Genomic DNA, 17,479 nt, shown 5'->3' with positions numbered 1-17,479 from the left:
TTATTATTATTGTTATTATTCCTTGTTTTTTGAGTTAGTGAGTAGTTCCGTGCTCCTGGCTTGTGTGGACGTTTACTGTTTTTTCTCCTAACTACGGAAGTTTTCTGAGGATTAAGGATCCTTCTGTAGACGCCGGAAGCAAATTTTGTAACTCCACTCGGTCCATACATGCCGGACGTCGTCAGATACGCGCTTTCAATAAAGTTATTGTTGCTGAACTGAAGATCTTTATTCTTCTGAATCACGTTAAGCAAAGGTCGGACAGCCACCAGTTTAGCTGAGCCCGACAAGTGGTGACCCCGACGTGATTCAAGCAGAAACCGACGTGATTCAAGCAGAAACCGACGTGATTAAGTGGAAGCAGGCGTGAGCTACGTAAGTAACAAGCACATAATGACCGAACAGCAGGCAGTCTCCAGGATTGCAGTCCGTTTGCCACCGTTCTGGCCCGACAACCCGGTAATCTGGTTCGTGCATGCAAAGTTTTAGCTGCGCTGGAATAACGGCCGAAGCAACTAAATTTGCACTGGTTGTGAGCCAACTCGAGCAATGTTATGCAGCCAGGGTGCAGGACATAATCACAGCATCGTCCGAGACTGGTGCTTATGTTGTTCTCTTCAGTCCTGAGACTGGTTTGATGCAGCTCTCCATGCTACTCTATCCTGTGCAAGCTGCTTCATCTTCCAGTACCTACTGCAACCTACATCCTTCTGAATCTGCTTAGTGTACTCATCTCTCGGTCTCCCTCTACGATTTTTACCCTCCACGCTGCCCTCCAATGCTAAATTTGTGATCCCTTGATGCCTCAAAACATGTCCTACCAACCGATCCCTTCTTCTAGTCAAGTTGTGCCACAAACTTCTCTTCTCCCCAATCCTATTCAATACCTCCTCATTAGTTACGTGATCTACCCATCTAATCTTCAGCATTCTTCTGTAGCACCACATTCCGAAAGCTACTATTCTCTTCTAGTTATCGTCCATGTTTCACTTCCATACATGGCTACACTCCAAACAAATACTTTCAGAAACGACTTCCTGATACATAAATCTATATTCGATGTTAACAATTTCTCTTCTTCAGAAACGCTTTTCTTGCCATTGCCAGTCTACATTTTATATCCTCTCTACTTCGACCATCATCAGTTATTTTACTTCCTAAATAGCAAAACTCCTTTATTACTTTAAGTGTCTCATTTCCTAATCTAATTCCCTCAGCATCACCCGATTTAATTTGACTACATTCCATTATCCTCGTTTTGCTTTTGTTAATGTTCATCTTATATCCTCCTTTCAAGACACTGTCCATTCCGTTCAACTGCTCTTCCAAGTCCTTTGCCGTCTCTGACAGAATTACAATGTCATCGGCGAACCTCAAAGTTTTACTTCGTCTCCATGAATTTTAATACCTACTCCAAATTTTTCTTTTGTTTCCTTTATTGCTTGCTCAATATACAGATTGAATAACATCGGGGAGAGGCTACAACCCTGTCTCACTCCTTTCCGAACCACTTCTTCCCTTTCATGCCCCTCGACTCTTATGACTGCCATCTGGTTTCTGTACAAATTATAAATAGCCTTTCGCTCCCTGTATTTTACCCCTGCCACCTTTAGAATTTGAAAAAGAGTATTCCAGTCAACATTGTCAAAAGCTTTCTCTAAGTCTACAAATGCTAGAAACATAGGTTTGCCTTTTCTTAATCTTTCTTCTAAGATAAGTCGTAAGGTCAGTATTGCCTCACGTGTTCCAACATTTCGACGGAATCCAAACTGATCCTCCCCGAGGTCTGCATCTACCAGTTTTTCCATTGGTCTGTAAAGAATTCGCGTTAGTATTTTGCAGCCGTGGCTTATTAAACTGATAGTTCGGTAATTTTCACATCTGTCAGCACCTGCTTTCTTTGGGATTGGAATTATTATATTCTTCTTGAAGTCTGAGGGTATTTCGCCTGTCTCATACATCTTGCTCACCAGCTGGTAGAGTTTTGTCAGGACTGGTTGTCCCAAGGCCGTCAGTAGTTCTAATGGAATGTTGTCTACTCCGGGGGCCTTGTTTCGACTCAGGTCTTTCAGTGCTCTGTCAAACTCTTCACGCAGTATCGTATCTCCCATTTCGTCTTCATCTACATCCTCTTCCATTTCCATAATATTGTCCTCAAGTACATCGCCCTTGTATAAACCTTCTATATACTCCTTCCACCTTTCTGCCTTCCCTTCTTTGCTTAGAACTGGGCTGCCATCTGAGCTCTTGATATTCATAAACGTGTTTCTCTTCTCTCCAAAGGTCTCTTTAATTTTCCTGTAGGCAGTATCTACCTTACCCCTAGTGAGATAAGCTTCTACATCCTTACATTTGTCCTCTAGCCATCCCTGTTTAGCCATTTTGCACTTCCTGTCGATCTCATTTTTGAGACGTTTGTATTCCTTTTTGCCTGCTTCATTTACTGCATTTTTATATTTTCTCCTTTCATCAATTAAAGTCAATATTTCTTCTGTTACCCAAGGATTTCTAGCAGCCCTCGTCTTTGTACCTACTTTATCCTCTGCTGCCTTCACTACTACATCCCTCAGAGCTACCCATACTTCTTCTACTGTATTTCTTTCCCCTATTCCTGTCAATTGTTTACTTATGCTCTCCCTGAAACTCTGTACAACCACTGGTTCTTTCAGTTTATCCAGGTCCCATCTCCTTAATTTCCCACATTTTTGCAGTTTCTTCAGTTTTAATCTACAGGTAATAACCAATAGATTGTGGTCAGAGTCCACATCTGCCCCTGGAAATGTCTTACAACTTAAAACCTGGTTCCTAAATCTCTGTATTACCATTATATAATCTATCTGATACCTTTTAGTATCTCCAGGGTTCTTCCACGTATACAACCTTCTTTCATGATTCTTAAACCAAGTGCTTATGCCAGGCTAAAATCAGAGTTGATTCGACGGGTGGCCGCGTCACAAGAGGATCGGATACGTCAGTTTCTGACACAGGAAGAAATTGGCGACAGGAAGCCTTCTCAATACCAGAGACATCTACGCAGCAAAGTTGACACCGTTACTGTGCCAGACAGTCTGCTCAGAACGCTATGGAGCAGTAGGTTGCCGCCGCAAATAAAAGCCATAATCGCCTCACAAACGGACATGCCGCTGGATGACGTGGCGCAGCTAGCAGACCGGATTCAGGACGTGATCACACCGGCTCAGGTCAGCCCAGTCGCGGCGTTTGACAACAGTGCAAACAGTACTGCGTCTGTAGCACGAGCCGACCATGATTCACTCGCGGCCAAGGTTGAGCTTTTGTGCGCCCAGGTCAGTGCGCTGCTCGCACGTGACGACGACGACAATAGAAGAAGCCGATACAGACGGCGGCTTTCGAGAAGCAGATCTTCCGGCGGTAATACCACTTGGCAAGCCGAGGTACCACCGACGATTCGGCGATCAGGCAAGGAAGTGCACATCGCCATGTCGCACCCAAACGCCACCGACGGTCGACAATAGGCGCAATCGGCTGCCAGTTATCCTCCAAGCGCCTGTTCGTTACCGATAGTTCAGGCGTAAAGTTTTTAATTGACACTGGGTCGGACCTGAGTATCATACCACGAACAGCCATACATCGTTGCCGCCCGCGAACTGCCTTCCGTCTGACGGCTGCCAACAATGCTTCCATCGCAACATATTGTACGCAGAGGATGGAGCTTAATCTCGGCCTACGTCGAGCGTACGAGTGGAATTTTACAGTGGCTGACGTCACGGAGGCGATCGTCGGAGCTGACATCCTGGCGCACTACCACCTGCTGCGGACGTCGCGAACGCACGCTTGGTAGACAGCGTCACTGGCTTAGCAGTCACGGGTTTCCGTCGCAACACCGCAACGCACAGTGCCAAGTTGGTCCATGCTACCGAGGGTGAGTACACTAAATTACTGCTCAACTATCCGAACTTGACTAGGCTGCCCGGCGGTCCCTGGTTCATACCGCATGACACGGTGCATCACATTCAAACGACTGATGGTCGATAGCGAAGGCAGAATTGGACACCATGATTCGCGAGGGCATAATGCGGCCATCTAATAGCCCGTGGTCCTCCACATTACATCTTGTTCCGAAGAAGGGTGGAGCTTGGCGCCCATGCGGTGACTACCGTGAGCTTAACGCGCGAACAGTGCTGGACAGATATCCCGTTCCGTTACTGGGGGATTATAATCACGCTTTACATGGTGCCACGGTGTTCACAGTTCTGGACTGCGCTAAAGCTTATACACAGATTCCGGTGGCCAATGACGACATTCCAAAGACTGCAATAATAACGCCTTTCTGTTTATTTGAAAGCAAATTTATGACTTTCGATTTACGCAATGCCGCTCAGACTTGGCAAAGGTTTATAGACTCGGTTCTCCAGGGGCTGCCGTTCTGTTTCGCCTATCTGGACGATGTGTTAGTTTTCTCTGCTGACCATGAACAACACCTACAACATATGCGAGAGGTTTTCGAGCGATTGGAGCGTTACGGTGTCGTCTTGAACGTGGACAAGTGTGTTTTTGGGCAGTCAGAGGTGACATTTCTTGGTCGTAAGATTTCTGCTAAAGGCTCTCTTCCTCTGTCCGAGAAGGTGGACGCTATCTTGCAGCTACCCCGACCAACTACGATCAAAGATTACGTCGTTTTTTGGGGATGCTCAGTTGTTATCGACGGCACCTTCCCCTTGCTGCGGAGCTGCAGGAACCTTTGACGGCGGCATTATCAGGCCCTAAAGCAAGTAGGAAGTCTCTGATACAGTGGACAGAGGACACGTGTTCAGCGTTCGAGGCATCAAAGAAGAGCATGGCCGACGCGGCGCTTCTCGCACACCCACGGATCGACGCGCCATTAGCAATTGTCGTAGACGCGAGCCAGACGGCGATCGGAGCCGCGTTACAACAATGGTCAGACAACGCATGGCAGCCACTGGCGTATTATTCCCACAAGATTTCGCCTGCACAGAGAAAATGGAGCACATATGACCGTGAGCTCCTGGCGGAATACCAAGCAGTGAAATATTTCCGCCCCCAAGTGGAAGCGCGAACTTTCACGATATATACAGACCACAAGCCACTCACGTTCGCCTTCCGTCGGAATAGTATCAACTGCTCTCCCCGTCAATTTCATCACCTTGAGTTCGTGGCCCAGTTTACTACCGACATTAGACACATTTCTGGGATCGACAACATTGTTGCGGATTGCCTATCACGGAACAGCAGTGTTTCCAGTACCATAGACTTTCCTGCACTGGCACAGGCACAGAGAGACGGCGAAGAACTCCTTGCCTATGTTAAAGATACGGCTACGGCATTGCAACTGAAACTCGTTGATGTTCCGAGGGAAGATACACAGATACACTGCGACGTTTGTCGCGGCCGACCTCGTCCCTTTCTGACGCCGGTATTTAGAAGACAAGCCTTTGATACAGTACATGGATTGTGAGATCCAGGGGTACGCCCGACATACCGCCTAGTATCGCAACGTTTCGTGTGGCCGGGCATGCAAAAAGACTGCCGCGAGTGGGTCCGATCTTGTCTTCAGTGCCAACGCTGCAAGATAAACCGCCATGTACACTCACCTATCGGCTATTTTCCTGACACCACCGCCCGCTTTGCCCACGTTCGAACGGACAAAGATATCTGTTTACAATGATCGACCGTTTTACACGTTGGCCGGAGGCAGTGCCAGTGGATAATATCACAGCAGACACATTAGCTTCCGCTTCTGCAATGACTTGGTTGGCAAGATTTGGGTGCCCAGTACATATTACCACTGACCGCGGACGACAATTTGAATCAGACCTGTTCTCACAGCTGGCCAAGTTCTGTGGTTACACCCACCATAAGACCACAAGTTATCACCCAGCAAGCAACGGAATGATCAAACGCTGGCACCGTTCTTTGAAGGCCGAGCGGACGTGCCACGAATAAACCTGGACAACCGCACTACCAGCGGACTTGTTAGGCTTACGGACGACTTTCAAACCAGACCTGGGCTCGTCAGCGGCAGAACTGGTTTATGGAGAAACACTGCGCCTTCCTGGTGACTTTGTACACGCTGATGCCACAGAGACTGGCCAGCCGGATTTCTTGCGACGCTCGAGGGACCATGTATCACAGATTCACCCTCCGAAAGCCACACGTCATGGCAAGCCGCCCACTTTCGGGCACCAGGACCTGGAACAATGTCGTCACGTCATGCTCCGCACTGAGGGCGTTAAACCGCCTCTACAAGCTCCTTGTTCTGGTCCATTTGAAGTGCTACGGCGCAGTGCCCACACGATGGATATCCTAGTGAACGGCAAAACCACGACTGTTGCATTGGATCGGGTTAAGCGTGCGTGTGTTTTTCCTGACACCCCACTAGCGGCACCTCGTCGTAGGCATCCACCTACCGCTGTTCCAGACACTGACGCCACATCTCCGGTGCCGGCTCTTCAACATCCGCCGCTCAAAGCAGCACAACATCCGCCTCCTGATGCTGTTCCTCCTCCTCCGACGCGGACAACCCGTTCTGGATGTCGGGTGCATTTTCCGACGCGGTATCTCGACGCCAGCGCTCCCCTTCCGCCCGGGGGGCTGATGTAGCGTCGCTGCCGCGCGCTAATTCAAGCTCGCCGGTGTGTGTGTGTGTGTGCGTGTGTGTGTGTGTGTGTGCTGTGCGCGTGTGTCAGTGCAGTGTTATGCGGTCGTAATTACTGTACACGACGTCTGTGTAGTTCCGCGCCCAACCTCTAGAAGCGCTGTGTTTTCCAGCTTTTATATACGTTCTGTTTATTATTATTATTCCTTGTTTTTTGAGTTAGTGAGTAGTTCCGTGCCCCTGGCTTGTGTGGACGTTTACTGTTTTTTCTCCTAACTACGGAAGTTTTCCGAGGATTAAGGATCCTTCTGTAGAGGCCGGAAGCAAATTTTGTAACTCCGATCGGTCCATACATGCCGGGCGTCGTCAGATACGCGCTTTCAATAAAGTTATTGTTGCTGAACTGAAGATCTTTATTCTTATGAATCACATTAGGCATAGCTCGGACAGCCACCAGTTTAGCTGAACCCGACAAGGTTTTCTATAGAGGGATGTCGCTTGTGACGCTGAAGCGCCCGCCGGCGATCTTTAATCGCTTCAGCGATCTCAGGCGACCACCAAGGCACAGACCTCCGCCGAGGGGACCCAGAAGAAAGGGGAATGGGAGATTCTGCGCCAGTAATGATGCTGGTGGTGACTGAGTGAACCACCACATCAATGACGTCATTAGAGAGAGGCTCAATAGCGGCAATGGAGGAGAACAAGTCCCAGTCAGCCTATTCATAGCCCATCTGCTGGGACGCCCAGAAGACTGACGCTGTGGCAGTGACAGAAGGATCGGAAAGTGGTCACTACCACACAGTTCGTCAATCACACTCCATTGGACAGACGGTAAGAGGCTAGGGCTGCAGATCGAAAAGTTAATGGCGGAGTATTGCCATGCGCCACACTGAAATGTGTGAAGGCACCATCCTTTAAAATGGAAAGATCGAGCTGCGCAAATAAATGCTCAACAGTGGCGCCTCGACCTGTTGCCACTGACCCACCCCACAGAGGGTTATGGGCGTTGAAGTCGCCCAGTAACAAGAAAGGTGGCGGCAATTGTGCTATCAGCGCAGCCAGGACTTGCTGCGTGACATCACCATCCGGTGGAAGGTAAAGATTGCAGACGGTAACAGTCTGTGGCGTACACATCAGAACAAAGACCGCCTCTAAAGGTGTTTGTAGAGGGACAGACTCGCTGTAAAGAGAGTTAAGGACGTAGATGCAGACTCCACCAGACATCCTTTCATAAGCTGCCCGGTTCTTATAATAACCCATAGCCACGGAGGGCGGGGGTTCGCATCGCTGGAAACCAAGTTTCCTGAAGAGCAATGCAGAAGAAAGGGTGAGGCTGTTGTCGGAGCTCAGCTAGATGGAGGAAGAAACGGCTGCAGTTCGACTGGAGGATGATATTGTCCATGGCTGAGAAAGGCATGATGCGACTGGGAAGGCAGATTACGCCACTGGGTTACCTGCTGCCTCCAACTGAGCACCTGTGCTAGTACTATCCACGGTGTCTGAGGGTCCGGCGAGATCGAGGTCCTCAGCGGACGCCAGAATCTCCACCTCGTCCTCAGACGCAGAGCTTCTAGGAAGCGGTGGGACGGGTGCCACCGCAATGTCGTTATTCTTGGGGACTTTCTTGTTTTTCTGCTTCTCTAGCTGTGCCTTCGGTGGTTCAGGGTTGGAAGGCTTCACAGGGTAAGTCTCAGGGACGGATGACGACCGTGAGGCCCCACGACCAGGGACTGGTGGTTGTTTCAGCCATTTGCAGGTGTCCACTTTTCCGCTGGTTGCAACTTGCAAAGGGAGGTCCCCAAGGGACCCCTGCCTTTCGAGAGTAGCCGAAGAAGGAGGAACTGATGTCACTGATGGTTCGGGTGTGTTGCTCCTGATGTAGATGGAGCAGGAGCAACAGGTTGTGAAGTGCCCCCCACAATCAAAGGGGCTGGTGGATTTTGCCCAGTCATAGATCCAACCAGACGGAACGACACAGGAGATGGGAGAACCGTCGTTGCAGCAGCGGCGTATGTCAACATCATTAGAGCCGCTCATATTTCCGCCTAGCCTCTGGGTAGGTCAGGCGGTCCAGGATCATATATTCCATAATCTTCCTTTCTTTCTGGAATATCCTACAGTCCAGCGAGCAGGGGGGATGGTGTTCTCCGCAGTTAACACAGATAGGAGGTGGGGCACATGGAGTATTAGGATGAGAGGGACGTCCACAATCTCGTCACGTGATGCCGGAACTACAGCGAGATGACATGTGCCCGAACTTCCAGTATTTAAAACACCGCTTCGGAGGAGGGACATAGGGCTTCACATCACAACGATAAACCATCACCTTAACCCTTTCGGGTAAGACATCACCCTCTAAGGCCAAGATGAAGGCACCGGTGGCTACCTGATTATCCCTTGGACCCCAATGGACGCGCCAGACGAAGTGAACACCTCGTCGTTCTAGGAGAGAAAATTACCAGGTAAAATTAGCCGCAAAAGAACTAGGGCCTCCCACACGAGGTCCTTTGGTGGCCAAAGTGACGAAATCAAGTAAGCATCAGTACAAGCGAACATTAACAAAGAAGTGAACAGTAGCGAAAGTTGTTGTGTTGGTGCAAGGTAAGAATGCCTGAATTTCAACCTGTAAGTTTAATCGTGTACTAATACATGTGTTATGGATCTTGCAAATTTGTCCGAAAAAAAAAATTCATGAGAATTGTCACGTACACAAAAATTTGAAACGGAGAGTAGCGAAAGCTTACACATTATTTCATTCCCGGCCTAAACTACTTACTTATATACCAAACAACAAAATTCGACGGAAATAATTCTTTCTTTTGTTGGTAGCTGCACATATTATTATTATTATTATTATTATTATTATTATTATTATTATTATTATTACCGTCTATTTTATGATAGGCAGTGAATGTAGTTGTATAAACTTGTTGATAAGCGTTTGCTGTTATAAGCAGAAGCTATTAATTACATACTCTAAAATTTATCTCAATCTAAAAGTTTTCGAAAACCCAGAGCGTATACTCACGAGCCGCCACTGGCTCTGACGTCGATCAGTAAAGTGGTACCATGATGTGAATGTATGCTTTCCCGGCGTATACAGCTGGTGAAGAGTTATCCGGCTTCCAGTCGGGTGGCAGTGTCTTCAATCTGCGACGTTTCGACGAGTGACATACTCGTCATCTTCGCGAAGATGCCCGGCTGGAAGCCCGAGAACTCTTCGCCAGCTGGTACCATGATAGCATAAAGGCCCTCCCAGTAAGGTGGCGGAAGGCCGTCGTATTGAACGGAGATTATGTTGAACAACAGGGTTTTGTAGCTAAAAGAGTGTGGAATAGTACTGGGTACAAGAACCCTGAACAAAACCAAAGTAATGTCAGAACATAATGTGTTGTACTACTTATTGAACACCTCCCGTACGGGAATCATAGGTATCTATCCCCAGTTAAGAAAATAAATTCGTTAGTTCGCGACAAGTGCTGCACAATAAGAACTTTTTTGGGTGCTTTGGTGAAGAATTCCTCCAGAGCCTCATAGAGAAGGCCTGTCGCTGCGCCATCTCAAGAATGCGGAAGGCTGGTGCGGCGGTGGTAGTAGGCCACAGGCCACAAGCCACGCCCCTGGAACGCGAGGCAGTAGGCGGCTGCGGCCCCGTGCGCACATCACCTCCACCTCCACCTCCACCTCCACCCACACCTCCACCTCCAGCACCGGCGGCACGCGAACTCAGGAGTAGGGCTCGCTTAGAGGTGGTACGGCGGAAAAGTGAATGGCGAGAGATAAGTGGGGGCTGGGTAGAACTCCACTGCTGCGATGACAGCGACGATAAAAGCCGGCACAGAGTCACGTGCTACAGACTAGCTGTTAAGGAGAAAAGTGTTCCTTTGTAACAGCATACAGCGGTGGCGGTGGCATCAGTTACACTGCCGTACTTCATATCCAGTAAAGTGCTGTTCCTTGAGAAAAGCAATTGATGTTAGTCTCACTTAACTACCAACTAATCAAGTTTGTTTATTAAAAAAAGACGTATTCGACTTCACAGAGTTAGCAAGATCGTTACTTCTAAACAAACGTCTCAATTCAGTCTGCAAATTGCTTTCCTTTATTTCTATATGAACCGTTTTGCGCTAGCTGCCCAAAAAGTTACTTCATAATAACGATTACAAATACTTTAAATTTATGTTTAGAAAGTTTCAAAATGCTCAATACATTCATAATAATACAAATTTTAGCAACATATCATTTGCTACGGTTACGGAATAGCCTATCGAATTTAGAAATGTAAGTTCACTGATATAACCAGTCTTTTAATTCCCCTCACTTGTAGTGGGAAGTGGATTTTGAACAACATCCAAAAATGCACTTTACATTAGAAATGAAGGACAAGGGAGTAATAATTAAATGAAGGTATTAAGCAGGACAGACGCAGCGAAATTTCGAAGTCCTATACAAGGAACATTGCAGCAACCTTGAACGGACAGCATTTGGAGTGTATGTTTAAGATAGCCAACATGAGGTCATCGGAATACGCGAGCAGATGGAAGTACTATAAAGAGCTCCGAAACGTTTTTATTTGAATGTGCTAGAGGGACTAGAGTTTACGCCCACCAACTGAAAGGCAGGGCCATACTACTTAATGAGCAGGCTAATTTCATGCGTAGTAACTGTTACGAAATTTTCAAATTTCTTTGGGATGATGTGGGATGCTCTACCAAAGATCAGCAGCGGCGAGCTGAACGCGGCCTAGGAAACTTCAGCGTCACGTCGTGTTCAGAATGGAGAAGTAATTGCTCCACGACCAGCAAGTGAGAGAAGGAGAAGAGAACATAGGAATTTTCTAAGTTTGTTTCAAAGTTTACCGAGATTAAAGACTTGTTTCTTTATATGTTTTGGTAAAAATCATTTTTATGTATGAATTGTTTCAGTCCATAAAAGGAACTCTCTGTTGCCAAATGGAAGAAGCAGAAGATATTTGTGGAATGGTTTAATGCTCCTTTAAAATTTTTATTAATAATATTGTCGTCATGGATGTCTCATTTGCTAGAGTTAGGAAGAGCTTTAATGTATTACATGATGGGCCTACTTTCCAATGCTTCAAATTTTGCTCTAGTTAGAATTCCTAAAAATAGTTTTAATTATAAAATTCTATAATTGTTTTACAAAGTTCTTTTAAATTATTTAAACTGTATTAAATGGGTCATATGGAATTAAATGAAATCGATCTGAAGACTCAATTTGCACATTTATTTCTAACTTAATGTACAACAACTTTCAACTCAATATTGGAAATAACGATAAATTACTTTGTCCGAATTCAAAGCACATCTCACAGTGCAGGCTGTTGTTGTTTCAGTGTAAATGTATACACATCAGGGCGCTTTATCTTAAGACTCGTGCACGTGCTTGAAAAATTTTGGTGCTGATGAACTTTTGAGAATGGCTTGAACTTTTTATGCGTACCAAGCAACCAGACGTGAAGTCCAAAATAGAATTGTAATGATTGGTAATAAGGTTAAAGTCAGACCCACAAATATTACCCTCCCCGAAAAAGGCTGATTTATGTTTTCCATGGATCCGTGCGTCAATAAAGATCACGGTCGATTCACTCCACTTTTATACTCCAGCTTCACTAATGCTCACTCTCGAGTAGTGTAGCAATCAGCAACAGTTTAGTCATTTATTTTCATTCCTTATTTGGATGAATATAAAGTCTATCACACAGATTCTCAGTTTAATAATAATATATCTTAGGCGTTAATGGTGATTTCACATTCTTCAATCTCACCAACTTAGCACACAGTACTTCGAAAACGTTTCTCAAATCATTTGGTTTGCTTCTATACACGCAATTACCGTTTTCCATAAATAAACCTACAGTGAAGATATTTCATAGGTGAGAGTCAGTCAGAGCTAAAATCATCACCAACAAACAAAAAAAATTATCATTAATTTTACGTAGGCCTTCGGTATTGAACAGTTGCGCTATAGCTTTCCACATTTCTGTGGTACAATATGATAATTCCGAAACATGTTTAAAGGGAAAATATGGTGGCAGTTTAACCTAAATCGATGTTTTCACGATACGACCTTGACCCAGCATGCTGAAAGAACAGAGAATCTTTGTCGGTGTGAATGAATCTCAGTTTCGATTCAGAAAAGTGAATGCCATCAAATATGCTCTGAATCAAGCTGTGAAAGTGACCACCAAATCAAAGGAAACTACGTAAATGGCGTAATGATAGACATATACGGAGATGATAACTTACGTTCGTTTGCCTTGGCCTCTAGAATGACAGAAATAGGGTGTCAAAGCAATCTGTACTCGAGATTCCTGAGAAACTGAAGTAAAACTGATTAATTCGAAGAGAGTGCTAGTAAAACACTAACTAAGGGATTGTTGACTAATATTTTGGTAAACCGATCTGGAAGCTCTGTTTCGGAACAGACGTTAACTATCCATATCATAAGATTCTGAAATCATATGTTGATTGTCAAACTTACCGAGGAATACATGTCGATTCGGATTACAATTTACTTATGATGAAAAATAGAGTGCAGTTTAAGAAAAATCGTGCAGAAGAATTAACATAGAAAGTACAGACGAATTATGAGACTGGTTTGAAGTATTTACAGGACTGTACATACAGAGATATTGAATACCACAACAAGTTCATAACAAACATACATTCAAGGAAGGCATTGGTGAAGAAAACGCGGGTAAAAGACAAAATACTTTAAATTATCGACATAATAATGAATTACAAAAATGTTCAGGGAAAACAGGAATAAAGTATAATCAATCACTTAGGAATAAAATTAGTAAATAGTTCCCGGAAGGCAAGGTGAGATAGCAGGAAAAATGTGAAGAAATCGAAAAATGAGTGTCGGAAGGAGTGATTCATAATGAAAGAGATTCAAAAGAAAATACTGTACCAGGAAAAGCAAGGGCGGCAACAAGGAGAGTACAAGGGTATCCCACTGTTAAACGCAGGAGAGAAAGACGAAATGGGAAAAAGAGTACATACAAGGGGGAGGGCTTGACATGATATAGGCTTAGAAAGAAATAGGAGTCAATATTCAGGACATTGAGGATCCCGCATTAGAGCTTATCAGAGCTGTGGAATACTTCCGAACAAGGGAGAAGGAATAGATAACGTTCTTTCGGGAATTTCAAAATAATTGGGGGAATGATAGTCAAACGATTATTCAAGTTGATGAATAGAATATATTAGACTCGACGAACACTGTCACACTTTCGCGAAAACATCATCCATACGATACCTCACACAGTAAGGGCAGATAACTAAGATAATTATAGTACGATTTCCTTAATAGCACAAAAGTTGCTGACAAGTGTAATATACCGATGAGTGAAAAAGAAAATTGGGATCTGTTACATGTTGAAAAGTTTGGCTTTCAGAAAGGTAAAGCTGACAGACAGGATATTCTCATTTTGCACATGATAACGGAAGCAGGGTCAACAAGGTCATAGGATTTTCAACCTAGCAAAGTGTTCGATAGTTAAAACTGTGTAAGTTGTTCGAAATACTGAGAAAAATAGTAGTATTCTGCTAAAAAAGGCAGGTAATACAAAATATGTACCGGAATCAAGGATAACAATAAGAATGGAAGATCAAGAACTAAACTCTGGGATTAAAAAGTGTGCAAGATATGCACCCGCAAGTTCAAAAATGGCTCTCAGCACTGAGGCACCTAACATCTGAGGTCATCAGTCCCATAGACTCAAAACTACTTAAAGCTAACTAACCTAAGGACATCACACACATCCATGCCCGAGGCAGGATTCGAACCTGCGACCGTAGCAGCAGCGCGGTTCCGGACTGGAGCACCTATAACCGCTCGGCTACAAAGGCCGACAGGCGAAATCCAGCATAAATTCGTGAGTCCGAAAGGACATCAATGCGCGATGCATAGAACAACTATCATTTTCATAACTTAGCGAAAGATCTAGGCGAAAACCCGAGAAAATTCTGGTCATATAAAATCAAAAGGAGGTCAAAGGCTTCTGTCGAGTCATTTTGGGATAGCAACAAAAGACAGCGAAAGGAAAGCTGAAGTTTTAAATGTAACGTTTAAGATACCTTTCACGTAAGAGGACGTACAAACATACCGTCGTTGGATCATCGCATAGACTCCCGCATAGAGAACGTATACATAGGCATTACTCGCTAGAGAAGCAACTGAAAGATCTGAAAAAAAAACAAGTTGACAGTTCAAGTTGGAATCCCACTTGGTTTCAGACAGAGTACTCAGCGGCAATAGCCCTTTATTAGCTTGCATTCATCGCAAATCTGTCGCTCATCTCAAAGTCCCGAGAGCCTGGAGAAAAGCACAGGTGACTATTGTACGTAAGAAAAGTAAAAGGACAGAATCGTATGATTGCAGACCAATAACCTTAACATCGGTTTGCAGAAGAATTCTTGAGAATATCCTGAGTTCAAATATAATAACTTTCCTTCAAACAGAAAAGTTGCTGCCCACAAATCAGAACGGGTTTAGAAAGCTTTACCCGTGCGAAGCCTAGTTTACCTTATTCTCACACGATATCCTACAAACGATGGACAGAGGGCAACATACAGATCCCATGTTCCTACGTTCCCGGAAATCCTTTTACCTGCGGCCCCACTACAGATCGTTGATTAAAGTCTGAGAAAATGATTTCTGTTCCTAGAAATGTGAGTGGCTCGAAAACGTTTTAAGTAACAGGACCCAGTACTTAGTCCTCAACGACGAGTGTTCATCAGAGACAGGGGTGACGTCAGGGGTGCTCCAGCGAAGTGTGATAGGACCGCTTCTATTATCTATGCAAGTGAATGACCTGACGCAGAAGGTGAGCAGCAGTTTACGCTGCGGTGTATAGGAAGGCGTCGTTTAGTGACTGTAGGAATATTCAAAATGACGGACAAAAATTTCTGGTTGGTGTGATCAATGATAGCTTGCTCTAAATGCAGAAAAATTTATGTTACTGAGGATCAATAGGATCCAAAATCCTGTAAAGTTCGAATACAGTATTAGTTGCGTGCTGCTCGAAACAATGACATGGATTAAATGTAACACTGCAAAGCGTTGTGAAGTGGAATGAGTACGTCAGATCGGTGATAGGGAAGGCGAATGCTCGACTTCGTTTTATTGGAAGAGTTTTGGGATGGTGTAGCTCATCCATATACGAGGCGGTGAAGATAACGATAGTGTGACCTATTCTTGAGTTCTGCTCGAGATTTTGGGATGCCCACCAGGTCAAATTGAAGGAAGACATGGAAGAAATTCGGAGCCGTGTGCTAGATTTGTCAAAGTAGGTTCGATCAGTACTCATGTATCACGGAGACACTACACGATTTCGAATGGGAGCCTTGGAGGGAAGACGACATTTCTTTCGTGTAACGTTATTTAGAGAGTTTAGAAAACCGGTGTTTGGAGCTGACTGTAGGACGATTCTGCCACCAGCGTAAGGATCACGAACTTAAGATGAGAAAAATTAGGTCTGATACGAAGGCTTTTACACACTCGTTTTTCCGTCGCTCTATATGCGAGTAGAAGAGGGAAGGAAATGACTGTTAATGGTATGTGAACCACTAAACATCCGTACTGTGGCTTGTGGAGTATGTACGTAGATATAGATGCAGTATTTCGCCCCTATTGTAGAATCTGTATATCGAAAAAGCAATGATGGAAATAAAAGAGAAGTTCAAGTGTGGGATAAAAATCCAGAGAAAAGACGCCAATGATAATATTCACTGATGATCATTCTGCACTTAGTGAAGAGTAATTGTAAATGACAGTTCACACCAATCATCGTCCTTTACTTGCAGGTTTTATTCGGCAAATCTAGATTTCGGCTAGTGCTTAGACATTATCACTGCACCATTTCATAGTATCAATGCATGTTCTAGTACGTCAATACCCTGTTGTTCGGGCTTCTTTCAAGATTACTCTTGAAAGACTAGTCTTGAAAGAACTGTGGCAGAATCTAGAAAAATAGGAGGACTGATGTACTAGAACATGCATTGATACCATGCAATGGTTCTTTGATAAAGGCTAAGCAATAACCGAAACACAGATTTTCTGAATAAAACCTGCAAGAAAAGGACCATTGATTGCTGTGCTCTGTCATTTGATAGTCATATTACAGTCGTTGAGTGCACCAGCGTTCCTAATTGAAGGTAACCTGATGAAGAATGATTATTGGCTCTGTTGAACAGAATGAACAGTCTAATGAATACAGAATCGTGATTGACCTTAAACTGAAGGAAATTGTGAGGAGCAGTAACATTCAGATCGACAATAAACTTAAAATTGATGACCAAGAAGTAGACGAACTAAAGGAATTATACTACCTTGGAAGCAATATAACTCAGGACAGATGAAGCAAAAAGGATAAAAAAGAAGACTAGCTCAGGCAAAGAGTTGATTCCTGAGCAAAGGAAGTATTATAATATCAAACGCAGCCATTAATTTAGGGTTGCAGTTTCTTATGATGTACTATGGAACAGAGAACTGTACGGCAGTGAATCGTGTACTGTGGGAAAACCAGAAAAGAACTAAATCGGCGCTTTCGACACGTATTGTTCGTATTGTTACAGAAAAACGTTGAAAATTAGATGAAATGTGTAGCTTGTCCATAGTATCGACGAAGAAAACAACCTTTAGATAACACTGCCACGAGAAGGGACTAGAAGGCAGGACATGGTTTAAGAATCTAGTGAGTGAAGTTAATGCTACTAGAGGGAGCTGTAGGAGAAGACAGAAAATGGAGTACATCCAATACGTAATTGAGGATGTGTGTGTATGGTGCAAGTGCAATTCTAAGATGAGGTTGGCAAGAAAGAGGATTTCAACTGGGCCACATCAGATGATTCAAAAGAC

General features: G+C 44.6%; 1 protein-coding gene across 1 annotated transcript in view; it reads left to right on the top strand.

The window, feature by feature from the left end:
* LOC126278790 (uncharacterized) overlaps positions 1-17,479 on the top strand; it is a 669,740-nt gene that overhangs the window by 291,598 nt on the left and 360,663 nt on the right. The window lies entirely within an intron of this gene.

Source organism: Schistocerca gregaria, chromosome 6 (genome assembly GCF_023897955.1).
Source record: "Schistocerca gregaria isolate iqSchGreg1 chromosome 6, iqSchGreg1.2, whole genome shotgun sequence".
Taxonomy (NCBI): Eukaryota; Metazoa; Arthropoda; class Insecta; order Orthoptera; family Acrididae; genus Schistocerca; species Schistocerca gregaria.
Note: the sequence above shows the minus strand (reverse complement) of the source record. Positions and strands in the feature narration are given on the sequence as shown.